Raw genomic sequence first — 15,795 nt, forward strand, 5'->3', positions numbered from 1 at the left:
CTCGAGACTGGGTAATATTTAATGAACATAGATGTAATTGGCTCATTGTTCCGCAGGCTGTACAGGAAGCATGATGCTGACACCTGCTTGGCTTCCTGGGAAACTTACACTCATGGTGGAAGGAGAAAGGGGGAATCAGCACTCACGTGGTGAGAGGAGGAGGACCAGAGATAGATGCTGGGTGCAGGATTGCACACTTTTAACCATATCCCGCTACACGTTACCAAAGAGGGTTGCTGCTAAACCGTTCATAACAGGTTTGCTCCATGATCCAATCACCCCCACCAGACCCCGCTTCCAACACTGGAGGTTATATTTCAACCTAAGATTTGGACAGGGACACAGATCCAAAGCATATAATTCCATTATATGGAATGCTACCGCATAATGCGTTATCTATTATCATTAACTCAGATTAAAGACTGAAATTTAAGACCTAAAAGTACAGAACTCCAAGAAAAAAAATTAATAAACTGTTTATAACATTGGAATGAGCAATGACTTCTTGGATGTGCCACCAAAGGCACAAGCAATCAAAGCAAAATTAGGTGGGAGCACATCAAACTTAAAAACTTCTGTGTAGCAAAGGAGACCATCCACAGAGTGACAAGGCAACCTACGGAATGGGAGAAAATATTTGCCAGTCATATAACTGAGTTAATATCCAGAAACATATAAAACAAGTCACATAACTCAACAATAAAAAATAACTTGATTAAAAAATCAGGTGGGGTGCAGTGGCTCATGCCTGTAATCCCAACACTTTGCGAGGCTAAGTGGGGAGGATTGCCTGAGGCCAGGAGTTTGAAATACGTCTGGGCAACATATGGGGGCCCGTCTTTATCATTTTCTAAAAAAATTAGTTGGATGTAGTGGTCCAAGCCGTCAGTGCCAGCTACATGGGAGGCTGAGCTGGGAGGTTCAACTGAGTGCAGGAGTTCAAGACTAGCCTGGGGAACATAGGGAGATCCTGTCTCAAAAATAAAGAAAAAAAAAAAAAAAGAAAAGAAAAAAAAATAGCTGGATGTGGCAGCACTTGCCTGGATTCCTAGCTACTTGGGAGGCTGAGGTGGGAGGATTGCTTGAGCGCAGAGTTTGAGCCTGCAACAAGGCATGGTTGCAGTTTTCCAGTATGTCACAGAAATGGGGATCATACCTTATGTGATCTTTTCAGACTGGTGGCTGCTTCTGCTTCTCCTTCTTCTCCTTCTCCTTCCTTCTCCTTTTCCTCCTTCCTTCTCCTTTTCCTTCTTCTCCTTCCTTCTCTTTTTCCTTCTCCTTCTCCTTCTCCTTTCTTCATCTTCTGAGATGGAAAAAGAAAAGAAGCAGCAGCACTATATCGCTCAGGCTGGAGTGCAATGGTGTGATCTCGGCTCACTGCCACCTTTGCCTTCAGAGTTTGGTGATTCTCCTGCCTCAGCCTCCTGAGTAACAGATTACAGGCACCTGCCACTATGCCCAGCTAATTTTTGTACATATTAGTAGAGACGGGGTTTCACCATGTTGGTCAGGCTTGTCTCCAACTCCTGACCTTAGGTGATTCACCCACCCCTGCCTCAAAGTGCTGGATTAAAGGCGTTAGCCACCACATCCCACCCAGACTGGCTTATTTTACTTAGTAATATGTATATCAGATTCATTTATGTTTTTTCTTGGCTTTGTAGGTCACTCCTTTTTCTTGATGAAAAGCATTTCATTGCATGGATGTACTTTTTTTTTTTTTCTGTTTTTTTTTTTTTTTTTTTTTTTTTTTTTTTTTTTTTTTGTTTGTTTGTTTTTTTGCATTTTAAGTTTTGGGATACATGTGAAGAACATGCAAGATTTTTCCATAGATACATACATGGCAGTGTGATTTGCTGCCTTCTTCCCCATCACCTATATCTGGCATTTCTCTCCATGTTATCTCTCCCCAACTCCCCAACCCCTGCTGTTCCTCCCCTATTTCTCCCCAACTGACACCAGGGTGTGATGCTCCCCTCCCTGTGTCCATGTGTTCTCATTGTTCAACACCTTCTTATGAGTGAGAACATAGGATGTTTGATTTTCTGTTCTTTTGTCAGTTTGCTGAGAAGGATGGTTTCCAGGTTCATCCATGTCCCTACAAAGGACACGAACTCATCATTTTTGATGGCTGCATAATATTTCATGGTTTATATGTGCCACATTTTCCCTTTCCAGTCTATCATAGATGGGCATTTGGGTTCATTCCAAGTCTTTGCCATTGTAAACTGTGCTGCAGTGAACATTCGTGTGCATGTATCCTTATAGTAGAACAATTTATAATACTTTGGATATATACCCAGTAATGGAATTGCTGGGTAAAATGGAATTTCTATTTCTAGGTCCTTGAGGAATTGCCACACTATCTTCCACAATGGTTGAACAATTTACACTCCCATCAACATTGTAAAAATGTCCCTATTTCTCCACATCCTCTCCAGCATCTGTTGTCTCCAGATTTTTTGATTGCCATTCTAACTGGCAAGAGATGGTAACTCAACATAGTTTTGATTTGCATTTCTCTAATGGCCAGTGATGATGAGCATTTTTTCATATGTTTGTTGGCCTCCTGTGTGTCTTCTTTTGTAAAGTGCCTGTTCATATCCTTCACCCACTTTTGAATGAGCTTGTTTGTTTTTTTCTTGTAAATCTGTTTCAGTTCTTTGTAAATTCTGGGTATCAGCCCTTTGTCAGATGGGTAGACTGCAAAAAATTTTTCCCATTCTGTTGGTTGCTGATTCACTCTAAGGACTGTTTCTTTTGCTATGCAGAAACTGTGGAGTTTGATTAGGTCTCATTTGCCTATTTTGATTTCTGTTGCCAATGCTTTCGGTGTTTTGGTCATGAAGTCCTTGCGTACACCTATGTCCTGAATGGTTTTGCCTATATTTTCTTCTAGAGTTTTTATGGTGTTAGGTCTTATGCCTAATTCGTTAATCCATCTGGAGTTAATTGTAGTGTAAGGTGTCAGGAAGGGGTCTAGTTTCTGCTTTCTGCACATGGCTAGCCAGTTTTCCCAACACCATTTATTAAAAAGGGAATCCTTTCCCCATTGCTTGTTTTTATCAGGTTTGTCAAAGATTGGATGGTTGTAGATAAGTTGTGTTGCCTTTGAGGTCTCTTTTCTGTTCCATTGGTGTATATCTCTGTTTTGGTGCCAGTACCATGCTGTTTTAATTACTGTAGCTTTGTAGTTTAATTTGAAGTCTGGTAGTGTGATGCCTCTCACATTGTTCTTTTTGCTTAGAATCGACTTGGCTATGTGGACTCTTTTTTGGTTCCATATGAAGTTTAAGGTGGATTTTCCAGTTCTGTGAAGAAGGTCATTGGTAGCTTCATGGGGATAGTGTTGAATCTGTAAATTACTTTGGGCAGTATGGCGATTTTCATGATATTGATTCTTCCTAACTATGAACATGGAATATTTCTCCATCTGTTTGTGTCCTCTCTTATTTCGTTGAGCAGTGGTTTGTAGTTCTCCTTGAAGAGGTCCTTTTTAGTTATATTTCTAGGTACTTTATTATCTTCGAAGCAATTGTGAATGGCAGTTCATTCTTGATTTGGCTCTCTTTAAGTCTCTTATTGGTGTATAGAAATGCTTGTAATTTTTGCACATTGATTTTGTATCCTGAGATGTTGCTGAAGTTGCTTATTAGTTTCAGGATATTTTGGGCTGAGATGATCGGGTCTTATAGATATTCAATCATATCATCTGCAAAAAGAGACAATTAGACTTCCTCCTTTCCTATTTTAATATCCTTTATTTCTTTTTCTTTCCTGATTGCTCTGGCTAGAACTTCCAGTACTATATTGAACAGGAGTGGTGAGCGAGGGCATCCTTGTCTAGTGCCAGATTTTGAAGGGAATGCTTCCAGTTTTTGCCCATTCAGTATATTGGCTGTTGGTTTGTTGTAAATAACTTTCATTGTTTTGAGATATGGTCTGTCAATACCTAGTTTATTGAGAGTTTTTGGCATAAAGCGCTGGTGAATTTTGTCACAGGCCTTCTCTGCATAAATTGAGATAATCGTGTGGTTTTTGTCTTTGGCTTCTGTTTATGTGGTAAAATATGTTTATAAGCTTGCATATGTTGAACCAGCCTTGCATTCCCGGGATGAGTACTAATTCATCATGGTGAATAAGCTTTTCGATGTGCTCTTGCAATCAGCTTGCCAGTATTTTATTGAAGATTTTTGCATCTCTGTTCATCACGGATATTGGCCTGAAGTTTTCTTTTCTTGCTGAGTCTCTGACGGGTTTTTGTATCAGGATGATATTGGTCTCATAAAATGATTTGGAAATGACTCCTTCTTTTTGGATTATTTGGAATAGTTTCAGAAGGAATGGTACCAGTTCCTCTTTGTATGTCTTGTAGAATTCGGCTGTGAACCTATCTGGACCTGGGCTTTTTTGGGGTGGTAGGCTCTTAATTGCTGCCTCAACTTCAGACATTGCTTTTGGTCTATTCAGGGTTTCGACTTCTTCCTGGTTTAGGCTTGAAGGATGCAAGTGTCCAGGAATTTATCCATTTCTTCCATGTTTACTAGTTTATGTGCATAGAGTTGTTTATAATAATCTGTGATGATTCTTTGAATTTCTATGTAATCTGGGGGTGATATCCCCTTTATCATTTTTTATTGTATCTATTGGATTATTCTCTCTTTTCTTTTTAATAGAGACAGGGTTTCACCATGTTGGTCAGGCTGGTCTTGAACTCCTTATCTCAGGTGATCCACCTGCCTTGGCCTCCCATAGTGTTGGGATTACAAGTGTGAGCTGCGGTGCCTGGCTTCCTTACCAATCTTGTTTCCTTTTATTTCATGTTTTGCACTGACTGCGTCCTGCAACTCTCCGTGGTGCATCAGAGGTGAGAGCACATGTCGTTGTATGCGTGGTGGCTTAGAGAGTGCATTCAGCCTTTCACCGTTCAGGGTAGTAGTGAGTATGATTTTCCCTAGATGCTCTTTGTCAGGTTGAGACGTTCCCTTCTGTTCTGAGTTCGTTGGGTATTTTTCATTATGAAAGGGTGTTGGATTTTGTTGACTTGGATGTGTTGCGATGATCCTATGTTTTGTTTTGTTTTTGTTTTTTGTTGTTGTTGTTTGTTTGTTTTTATTGATGTGGTGTATAATAGTAATGGAGTTTTGATTTTGAATCAACCTTGCATCCCTGCGATAAATCTTACTGGTTCATGACATATGATCATCTTTATACGTTGCTGGATCCAGTTTGCCAGTATTTTATGGAGGGTTTTTGTATGTACATGAGCAATATTATGGGTTCCTGTGGCATTTCACGCAACAATTTGGGAAGCTAAGGCGGGCGGATCACTTGAGGTCAACAGTTCAAGACCAACCTGGGACAACTTGGTAAAACCCCATCTGTGGAAAAGTCGCAGTGGCTCACGCCTGGAATCCCAGCACTATGGTAGGCTGAGGTGGGTGGATCACGAGATCAAAAGATCAAGATTATCACCGTCAACATGGTGAAACCCCTTCTCTACTAAAAATACAAAAATTATCTGGGCATGGTGGCACATGACTGTAATCCCAGCTACTCAGGAGGCTGAGGCAGGAGAATTGTCTGAACCCAGGAGGCAGAGATTGCGTTGAGCCGAGATCGCGCCATTGCACTCCAGCCTGGGTAACGAGTGAAACTCCATCTCAAAAAAAAAAAAAAAAAAAAAAAAAAAAAAAAAAAAAAAAAAAAAAGAAAGAAAAAAAAAAGAAAGAAAAATAAAACAACAACTAAAAAACTCCATGTGTACTGAAAATACAGAAATTACCCAGGCATGGTGGTGCACACCTGTAGTCCTAGCTACTTGGGAGGCTGAGGCAGGAGAATCACTTAAACCTGGGAAGCAGAGGTTGAAGTGAGCTGAGATTGTGCCACTGCACTCTAGTCTCGGGGACAGAACAAGGCTCTGCCTCAGAGAGAGAGAGAGCGAGCGAGAGAGCGAGAGAGCAAGAGAGCGAGAGAGAGAGAGAGAGAGAGAGGTTGAATGAACATTGTAATAATGATAACTTATGGTTTTATTTGCCTTTTTATTTAAAAAAATTGAGGTAATTTATAAAACAAAAAATACACCTACTTTAAAGTTTATAATTCATTGATTTTTAGTGTATCCATGATCACGCAGGTTTTGACTCTTATCGAAAACATTCTGTCTCTTTTCCTGGCTCCTGGCACCCATGAGCCTCTTTCTGTCTGTGGAATGTTCTGTTCTGAACGTTATGTATCAGTGGACCCTCGGCCATGGCCATTGGTGTCTGGCTTCCCCAGTCGTGTGTGTTGTTCTTGAGCTTCCTCGGGTTGCAGCAGGGGTCAGGACAGAGGTCTGTTTGTGGGCGGTTTTCAGTGTCACACAATGCATGTCCTGCCTGGGGTGAAACAGCCTTCACCCTGCAAGCGATCCTGGGTGGGAGGTGGCACCTGTGGCAGCCCCACACATGTGCTGCATCCAGTGCTCTTCAGCCCTCAGAGGCAGAGACAAAGCCTCTTCCCTGTTCACCGAAAAGACTCTGACCAGTGCTTGCTCTTGGCTGCCACCCTGTGATGTCCAGCAGCAGGACTTGGACAGGCCGAGCTAACCCTGCTTCTCTTCCTCCGCAGGTCTCCTCACAGAAGCCCTTGTGTGGTCTTCTGCCTTGCACACAGCCTGTGCTCTGAAGATCCTGGCTTGCAGACAACAGCAGGTACCTTCCTCCGTCCTCCCCCCACCCCGGTCTGCCAAGGCCTTTGTGGCTGTGAGAAACAGAATGCCCACCGGGCCTGGCTGAGTTGTGACCAGCACACTGGCTTCCAGAGTCCAGGGTGTTCCAGCTCCCATCCGCCCAGATGGAGCTGGGGGGAGCATGATCAGGACTCCAACTTCCTGTTCTCTAGCAGAGGCAGGGAACCCAAGCAATCCGAGAACATCCTCAGAGCCCGGAACCCAGCAGAGGACCCCAGCACAGGCCTGCACCAAGCTAAGGCCCACCTCATCTTGCCGGGGTGCTGGGGTTGGGTGTTTGCTGAGGGATGCAGGCTGGAGAAGGTGGAACAGGGGAGACAGGCAGACCCTGGTTCCCTGCACCTTCCTGCACCGATGCTGCTTGCCCAAGGGGCATCGAGGTCCCAGGCCACCTGTTGGCCACCTGTGCTGCGCCCACAGTGCAGAATGTGGGTGGGCAAGTGTCTCGGTGACTGCCCCTTCTTCCTCTTGCTATGCTCCCATGGGCCAAGTGTAGGGCTTCATGTCTTCACGTTGTAAAACTCGTCCACATCTCAGTCTCTAAAGAAGGCATTGCTATCCCTATTTTTCCTACATGGCTCCTCCAGGGATGCTGTGGTCACTGAGGGTCCAGGCGCACCCAGGCAGCTCCAGGTTATTCCCTCACTCTAGTGAGGCACTGGCCACCAGGAGTCTTCCACATCCCACAGCTTCCTGGTCTGTGTGTGGTGTGCCCCTGCATGTCCAGCCACATAGGCTCTGTGGCTGCCCTCCTAGAGGCTTTCTGCCCTGGACCTCAGGCCCTCAGGCCCCCAGCCTTGGGCTATACTTCTCCCTGTCTGGATTGATTGAACCCTGGCTATTTCCTTTTGTTTGTTTTAAAGTCTGACTAATTGGAGACTAAACGTGGAAAGAAATGGTGACACACCCCAGTTCTTTCCAGGAAACCCTGGGTCTGATGACAGCCGCTATCTGTTGGGCATTGTGTGTCACACGGCGGCTTCATATGGCCATGAAGGCAGAGTGTGAGAGGCTGGCATTGTCCAGATTCCACCGGCACTGCCCCTGTGTCGTTCTTGATGCTGTGCTGACTCATTCAGGTGAGGGTTTGACATCAAAACCTTCTAGTCCATGCTCTCCAAATCCTCAGACTTTCCTGTTCAGGAAGACCAGAAGGATCCCCCACAAAAAAAAAAAAAAAAAAAAAAAAAAAAAAAAAAAAAAAAAAAAAATCCATGGAGTTAGTGTGTGCAATTTACCAGCTGTTGTGGGGTGCTTGAGTTGTGGGGTGTCCTGGCAGGGACCCACATGGGAGGCTGGCCCTGTGGTGGAGAGGGCCTCACCCCTAGGGCTTCCCCTACCCCAGGCAGTCCCAGTCTCTGCAGGGTGGTTGGGACAGGCAGGCAAGGTGCTCACCTGCTCTGCTGTCTTCTCCCCAGTGGTATCCATGGGCTCTAGAGACCATCAGTTCAACCTCACAGAGATCCTTTCACAGTGTTGAGGGAGAGTAGGAGGAGGCTTTGAGATACTCTGACAAGCCCAAGGAGGAGCTGGAAAAGGACTTCATCTCCCAGGTACTTGGGGGAGGTGATCCTGTCCCCTTGTTGGGTGGAGCCCTCTGGGGTCAGCCTCACAGTTTCTGTGCAGTTGGATTTATGTTGGCAAGCGTTAAATTGGCCATCTTTTTACAAAGTGCCAGGCACCATCCTAGGAGCTGAATTCAGTGGTGACCAGGTCTATCATGGGGCTCTCTGAGCACCACGGTGGCTGGGCATTAAGCCAGCTGCTCTCAAGCTCTCTGGTCTCAGAATCCAATTTGTACTCTTAAATATTGAGTGTTCCAAGACAGTGAAGACTGAGGGAAAAAATTATTGAGAGTTTTGGCTAGGCACAGTTGCTCACACCTGTAATCCCAGCACTTAGCGGGGCTGAGGCGGGCAGATCACCTGAGATCAACCTTGCCAACATGGCAAAACCCCACCACCGCTACTAAAAATGCAAAAGTTAGCTGGGCATGTCACACATGCCTATAGTCCCAGCTCTTCAGGGGGCTGAGGCAGGAAAATCACTTGAACCTGGGAGGTGGAAGTTGCAGTGAGCTGAGATGGCACTATTACCCTGGAGCCTGGGTTGACAGAGTCAGACCCTTTCTCAAAAAAAAAAAAAAAAAAAAAAAAAAATTCAGAATTTTAAGGAGCTTTGTTAATGGGTTTTATCTATTGCTTTTTTACTACATTGAAAGTTAAAATTGACATGTAGGAATATTATTTCCTAACTCATTTAAAATGACATGAATAGGCTGGGTGTGGTGGCTCATGCCTGTAATTCCAGCAGTTTGGGAGGCCAAGGAGGGAGAATCACGAGGTCAGGAGTTCAAGACCAGCGTGATCAACATGGCAAAACCCTTTCTCTACTAAAAATGCAAAAAAAAAAACCAAAAAAAAACAAAAACTGTGAGGCCGAGGTTGTAGTGAGCCGAGATTGTGCCACTGCACTCCAGCTTGGTACCTGGTGACAGAGTGGTCTCAAAAAAATAAAAAATTAAATTTAAATAAATAAATAAATAAATAAATAAAATAGCTTGAACAAGTCAGTTACATGTTAATGTAAATACTTTTTTGAAAATGAAAGAAAACCTCTGTGTTCCAAAAGAAAAAGCAATTAGTGCGAAGAATTAATTTTTAGTTTTCCAAATCTCTTTGAATATAGAAGCATATATGAAAGTCCAGCTTCAGTCTTTTTTTTTTTTTTTTTTTTTTTTTTTTTTTTTTTTTTTTTTGACAGAGTCTTGCTTTGTTGCCCAGGCTGGTATGCACTGGTACGATCTCAGCTCACTGCAACCTCCACCTTCTGGATTCAAGCGATTCTCTTGCCTCAGCCTCCTAAGTAGCTGGTATTACAAGTGCACACCACCACACCCAGCTAATATTGTTTTTGTATTTTTAGTAGAGACAGGGTTTCACCATGATGGCCAGGATGATCTCGACCTCCTGACCTCATGATCCACCCACCTCACCCTCCCAAAGTGCTGGGATTACAATAGTGAGCCACTGGGCCTGCCCTACATTTTGATTTGATTTTTTTTTTTTTTTTTTTGTAGAGGTCTTGTTATTTTGCTAGGTCTGGTCTCAAACTCTTGACCTCAAGCAATTTTTCTGTCTGGTCCTCCCAAAGTGCTGGGAGTATAGGTGCGAGGCACCATACATGACTCAAGTTCTTTCTTTCTTTCTTTTATCTTTTGAGACAGAGTGGGGACCTTTTGCCCAGGCTGGAGGGCAGTGGCACATTCTCAGCTCACTGCAACCTCCAACTCCCAGGTTCAAGTGATTGTCTTGCCTCAGCCTCCCGAGTAGCTGAGAATACAGGCAACCAACGGCGTGCCCAGCTAATTTTTGTGTTTTTAGTAGAGATGGAATTTCAACATGTTGGCCAGGCTGATCTTAAATGCCTGACCTCAAAGTGATCCTCCTGCCTCGGCCTCTTATGCTTAGATTACAGGGTGAACCATGCCCAGCCCACTTCTGTCTTTTAAGGGAGATGTTAGTCTGTTTTGATAAGGTGTTATGGTTGAAGTAGACCTATACAGCCTCATACAGAACTATTGTTGGAAAAGGAAGGCATATTTAACAGTTTTTCAGAAAATGGAGTGTTCTTCTTTGATGCCACAGCAAAACTCAGCAAATGGTAGTTTTGTGGAGTGGCATCTGAGACCGTTAGCAGTGAACCTCATGGTTGCAGAGGTAGAGAGGTCCGTGAACAGGTCCCGCAGAGTGGCTTCTGGTGCTGCTCTCTGTCCTCATGTGGTGGACAGAGAACCCGAGGGAGACATCTGGTGTTTTTCGTAAAAGTTTACTAATCCTACTGGATCAGGGCCCCACCCTCATGGCCTCACTGGACCTTAGTCACTTCTGTAAACACCTCATCTCCAGATACAGTCACATTGGGGGTTAGAGTTGACTGTAACCGTTAATGTCACTACTGACCTCATCACAAGTTTTGTAAATGTTGGAAATTTGGCAAGTTCATGTTGTCAAACTCGTTTGTCAATGTCTTGATTTCTACACTTGCAGCAGTTAGGTCAACTCTTTCCTCTGAAGTAGCAGTGCCCCTTGCCTTTCTGTGACGCTCCTGTCTGAGTGGCTGTAGTCAGCCAGCACTGTTGAGGTGAAAGGACAGGAAAGCTCCCCTTGCCTCACCACCCATGCCACACCTGCTTCCCTGAAGGAGCCACCTCGGGAAGAGCCCCCTCATCTCACCACCCATTCCAGGCATGCTTCCTTGAAGGAGCCCCTCACCCTGGTAGGCAGCAGCTGCTCTGCTTCCCATGCCCTTACACAGAACATGGAGGTGTCTGCTCAGGATGAAACTTCACAGAAGTGCCCACCGTCTTCTGAAGTGAAACTGGGGAGTTTGCTTTTGGTCTGTGAGGTACGGGCAGTGGTGCCACACCTGGGTGCGGCTTCCATGGGCGATGGGCTGTGGCTGGCTGCTGGTGCAGCACCATCAGTGTGAGTGTCAGTGAGGCCCAGCACAGGGACCAGGGCTTAGTGCTCTTCAGACAGGGCTTCACCTGGGACACCCAGGGGCCTTGGGACCACCGTGTCAGCCCTCTCACCCACATACTCCTGGTGGTCATGGGCATACAGAATCTGTTCTGTCTGCCGAGTCCTGTGAGAACTAAAGGGGGACTCGCTGTGGACGTTCCACCTGGGGAAGGGCTGGGAATGGGGCAGGAGGTTGTTTGTGTACTTGAAGCCTCAGGAGGAGTCTGGGCAGGAGCTGGGGTGGAGAAGAGGCCAGTGCTGACATCCTGAGAGAATGAGAGGGAGGGTTCAGGAAGGTGGATGCTGAGAGTGAACCCCAGGGCTGGGTGGAGTCTGAGCAGGCAGGTGTAACCTCAGTGGTGAAGAGACTCTGATGAGGGGGGCCCGGGGATTTAAAAGCAGCACTGGAGAGGGTGATGTCTCTTCCTTCTGGGGAGTTAGGTGCCCTGTTTCTACTTCCTGCAGCCTACACGGGCTCAACATCAAGGTATGTGTTCATCACTGCACTCTTGTTCCCATTCGTGATGTCGATTTCTCTGGTTACTCATTTTTGACCCAGTGTAAATTGACAGCTTCTCCATTATATTTATGGAGCATCCTTCTGTTTGCTTACTTTTTTTCTTCTTTTTTAATTTTTAATTTTGAGACAGAGTCTCGCTGTGTCACCCAGGTTGGAGTGAAGTGGTGTGGTCTTGGCTCACTGCAACCTCTGCCTCCCAGGTTCAGGTGATTCTCCTGTCTCATCCTCCCAATTAGCTGGGACAATAGGAGGCATGTAGCTTATTTTTAGTGGAGACAGCGTTTTGCCATGTTGCCCAGGCTGGTCTTGAACTCCTGGCCTCAAGTGATCTGCCTTCCTTGGCCTTCCAAAATGCTGGGATTACAGGTTTGAGCCCCTGTGTCTGGCCTGTTTATGTAGTTTCCTGAGGAATTTTTTTTTTTTTTTTTTTTTTTTTTTTTTAATCAGGAATAAATGTCAGATTTTACCAAATGGCTTTCAGGTTATGCTTTCCCCCTTTGATAAACTGATGTTGAGTTAAAATAGTACCATCCTTATATTCCTGTCATTCACCCTGTGCGAGGAGGCACTGTAGGCAGGGTGGTGCCCTCTTCTTCAGCCGGTGACCCCTGTGTTACAATGCCTTTCTGAGGGATTGTGAAGGAGCTCTCAAAGGAGGGGTTGAGCCTGGGGTCTGGCTGGGGTGTGCTGCATGTCATGAGCTGCTGTAGGTGTGTCAGAGTATACCTGGTTGTGGCCAGCAAGGCTCAGGTAAGCGAGAGGGTACAGGAGCCCCCTGAGTAGTCCCTCCTGATAGGGCCCTGTTCCCCTCCCTAACTCAGAGCAGCGACAGACATGCCTGTCAATGAGCTTCTTGCACTCTATGGCTATGAGGCCTCAGACTCCATCTCAGAGCAGGAGAGTGAGGGTGGCAACGTGGCTCCCAACCTCCCGAACGTGCCCCTGGACATGGTGATTGAGTGCCCTTCCTGGAATTGGCCCCCAGCAGAGGTGCAGAGACTGGGGCTGCCTCTCAGCAGGGGGTATTTGGTGAGAGGAGCACAAAGGTCCCCAGAACAAGTCGAATGTGGCCACCTGTACCACTCTGCCAAGGTTGGAATGGCCATGGACGTGAGGCTAGACCCTAGCCTTAACCCCAGGGCACGTGTCCTTCTGGTGTAGGCAGGTGTTATCCTGGAGAAGTGCACCTGGGAAGGCAGAGGAACCATGACTTAGCCACCTCCCCAAGACTGAGCTCTCTGACATTAGGTACCCATAGGTCACCACTCGAGACCTAGGTGTTTGGAGCAGGAGAAGACTGCATTGCAGAAGGTTAACAGCAAATGCATGGCCAAGAAAGAGCCGCGTGCTCTGGGTAGTGTCCAGTGGTGGCTCTGACTGTTCCCAGTGCTAGTGGCTGGGTGTGAGCTTCCTCACATTGTGCACCCTTGGGTACCTCCAGTTCTTTATTTATATTACCTGTGTAATATAAATAGCACCGCACATGTCCAGTTCCACCGCCATTTCCCTCCCCTCAACACTGTGAACCCTCAGCCACCTTTTTTTTCTTTTCTGCAGATTGGGCATAGGCCCCACATGAGCCTCAGGGAGCCCCTAGCCTCTTCACTGTTGTTATCGTTAATGTTATGCCTAGACTGCTAAACTGTAAAATGTTCTTTACTTTTTCATGAAAAGCAACAAATAGTGAAGGATTTGCTTTCAGGGAAAGAAGAAGAGATGCAGCCATCTGCTGATGACCTCATCCCAACCATGACCTCCCACGAGGCCTCTGACCTCTTCCCAAACCAGAGTCGTTGTAGGTGACTCTGTTCCAATCCTCTCCCCCGTCCAGGCCGCAGGCCAGGAAGGGGTGATGCTGATGAAGGGCCGTGGGGCTGGTGCAGGCCAAGAACTCATCACAGATGAGGGGGTCTGCCTGGTGGGATGCTTTGGTAGTCCTGGGGGTGCCTTGTTCTGTCCCATCCTGGCCAGTGAGCAGGGACTCTCAGAGCGATTCAGTTTAAACAAGCAGGTAATGTGTTGGTTTCCATAGCAGATCTAGAAACAGCATCCCCATAGCCATCCTCCCCCACAGGCCTGTGCACTGGCTTTCCTGGGAGCTGACGGCTGGGGCCCAGCAGTACAGCAGTCACATGGAAGGGAAGGAAAGGGAAGGCCTCTTTCTTCAGAGTGCACCCCAGGTCCTGGGTTCTGTGCCCATCCATGTCCCAGTGTCTGGCCAGGGAGGGCATCACAGCCTGGAGATCAGGTGGATGGAGAGTGGGAGTGAAGTGTCTTTGCCTGGAGAACGGGCTGTGCAGGCTGCCAGCAGTGGAGACCCTGTAGGACCTGCCTCCATTTTCTCAAAGCTCATTTCCTGGCTGATAAAGTCAAATTGCCTGGCTCTTCTGCCTCCTCTGACACTGAGGAGGACTCCCTTCTTGCCAACAAATGTAAGAAGCTAGGTGGCTCTGCTTCTCCCCAACCTTGTATCAACTGCAGTCACCACAGTGGATTCCTGCTGAGCCCTGTCCCTGGTTGTGTGCCCCTTCTCAGAGGAGGGATGTGCTTCTCAACCCCTGGGTAGGCCAGGACCGGAGCCCTGGCTCCTGCTGCTGTCCCAGAGTGTCTCCCCTCTGACATCCTATCTGAGCCTGCCAGGCCAGTGTCAGGGCACAGCCTCCCCTCACCCACACAGGCCTCTGCCTCCCATCCTCAGACCCCAAAATTGGCATCAGCAGGTAGATCACACACGTGGGTCTTGGGTCCGAATGGTGGCCCCTCTGTCCTGGCGGGCCACAGCATGTGGCAACCAGCCTCCCTCCTGTGCCAGATGCTTCCTCTGTGTTCTGATTCCTTTTGTGGCTCAACAGCTTATTTCTTTCTTTATTTATTTTCTTTTCCTGAGATGGAGTCTCCCTCTTGTTGCCCAGGCTGAAGTGCAGCGGTGCAATCTTGGCTCACCACAATGTCTGCCTCCTGGGTTCAAGCGATTCTCCTCCCTCAGCTCCCAAATAGCTGGGACTACAGGCACACACCACCACACCTGACTAATTTTTGTACTTTTAAGTAGAGGTGGGGTTTCTCCATGTTGGCCAGGCTGGTCTTGAACCTCTGGGGTTACAGGCATGAGCCAGCACACCCCACGCCTCCTTCTCCTTTGAAGTAGATTTTTACAGGATACAGAATTCTGAGTGGAAATTTTTTTTCTTTTGGTGTGTTGAAGTTCTATTCATGCCTGCTCTCTATTGTTTCTGATGAGGAATTTTCTCATTCTTCATTTTTTCTTAATATATGTAGGGGTAAACCCTGAAAGTGCTCTGGCAAGGATCTGGAGCCTCAGCCTGTTCTCATATAAATACTGATTTAGAAGAGAATTAGAAAGGTAGACACATAGTTATTCCTTCATATAATCATATATAATCTTACAGTTACCCATGAAGATATATATTCAATATAACCTTTAATCTTACTAATGACTCTCGGGTTATGAAGCATGGAACTGAGATGACACTGTGAACAAAGTGACCCTAGGTCATGATGCCCTAAGCCCTCTGTCACACCCACATAGGGCTGCTGGAGGGCACCTCGGCTGTATGGCAGCACCCGCGCTGGGAAAGCGCCCATGCTGAGGAAGTGCCTGCTTTTTAGCCAGCTAGGGGAGGAGGCATCCAAAATGGCCATGGTGTCTCCTTCCTGGGGAAGGCAGGAGAAAACTCCACTCCCCCAAGCTCCTGTGGTGGGCCTGACGGCTGTCAGGGACACCAGCAGACATCCAGGAGCTTAACTGTCTCTATGTGATGCTGGCTTCAGCGATCACATTCCACATCCACTCTGACACCCTGCTTCTGCTCCTGGTTTCTCTTTTTCTTGAAAGGTAAGAATAATAGTAACATAATCTTAATGTTCTTCATATTTCTGACAAATACATGAAGAGAACTGACACATTTGGTTTTCTCCTGGCCTCAGCTATGTGAACGTCTTGGGCCACCTGTCTCCAAGACATGAGATTTACCTAACCCTGTGGCTGACCACCATTA

This window comes from Saimiri boliviensis, chromosome Y (assembly GCF_048565385.1).
Source record: "Saimiri boliviensis isolate mSaiBol1 chromosome Y, mSaiBol1.pri, whole genome shotgun sequence".
Classification (NCBI taxonomy): Eukaryota; Metazoa; Chordata; class Mammalia; order Primates; family Cebidae; genus Saimiri; species Saimiri boliviensis.